Here is a 1,143-nt window from a genome sequence, read left to right on the forward strand (position 1 = left end):
ATGGTTCTCTGAGTAAGTTTCCACCCACCGACACCACCCTGTTGCTGTTCATTGCTTTTCAGTCTCCCAGCCCCTCTTTGCAACCCCGTGGACCCACTCTGTTCTTAGCTGTAAATCCCAGCTGTGTCCCTGCTGAAGTCAGACTTAAGCTCAATCTCTCTCCCCGATTATAAAACCCCACTGTAGTACTCTTACCTTGAATAAAGTTTTTACCACGTTGAGTTCACTTCAGGCTTCCCTGCTGGCTCAGTGGTTAAAGCGTCTGCCTGGAATGCGGGAGACCCAGGTTCGATCCCTGGGTCGGGAAGATCCCCTGGAGAAGGAAATGGCAACCCACTCCAGTACTCTTGCCTGGAGAATTCCATGGAGGGAGGAGCCTGGTGGGCTACAGTCCAAGGGGTCGCAAAGAGTCGGACACGACTGAGCAACCTCACTTAGTTCAGTTCAGACTTCGTAGTGTTCAGTTCAGTCGCTCATTCGTGTCTGAGTCTTTGTGACCCCATGAATTGCAGCACGCCAGGCCTCCCTGTCCGTCACCAACTCCCGGAGTTCACTCAGACTCATGTCCATCAAGTCAGTGATGCCATCCAGCCATCTCATCCTCTGTCGTCCCCTTCTCCTCCTGCCCCCAATCCCTCCCAGCATCAGGGTCTTTTCCAATGAGTCAATGCTTCGCATGAGGTGGCCAAAGTACTGAAGTTTCAGCTTCCGCATCAGTCCTTCCAATGGAAGAATATAGGGCAGCCCTTCCTTCCTCACTTTCCTCACCGTGACCATTCCACGAGCGCATCACCAGGGGGTGCTGTGGACCTGCTCAGAACTGGCTGAACCTGAACACACCCAGTGGTCCCCTGACCCTGCACCAGGGCTCACTGGACTGAGCTGGACGTGACAGCAGGTGCTTCCTCTCAGGCGACAAACCCAGAGCCCCGACCCCCTGGCCCCCTGCTGGGAGTGAAGCTGCACACCGGGCCCAGGAGTCACACCTGGACGGTGATGGGCTCAGGCCCATTATCAGGCCCCACCCTCTTCCCCAGGAGCAGAGGAGGGGAGCGGCCCCCCAAGCACACCCCTTGCACCCCTCCCTCTCCCCGCAGCCTCTGCTACTCCTCTCTTGCTCTTTCCTAAGAGCACCCCTCTGAT

The 1,143-nt window shown here is 56.4% G+C and overlaps 1 non-coding gene across 1 annotated transcript; it reads left to right on the plus strand.

Moving 5' to 3' along the window:
• The first annotated feature begins 235 nt into the window (after nucleotides 1-235).
• Nucleotides 236-307, plus strand: TRNAS-GGA. The gene has a single exon. It is a non-coding gene; the product is annotated as a tRNA-Ser (tRNA).
• Nucleotides 308-1,143: the final 836 nt, after the last annotated feature.

Source organism: Bison bison, unplaced genomic scaffold (genome assembly GCF_000754665.1).
Source record: "Bison bison bison isolate TAMUID 2011002044 unplaced genomic scaffold, Bison_UMD1.0 scf7180017864495, whole genome shotgun sequence".
Classification (NCBI taxonomy): Eukaryota; Metazoa; Chordata; class Mammalia; order Artiodactyla; family Bovidae; genus Bison; species Bison bison.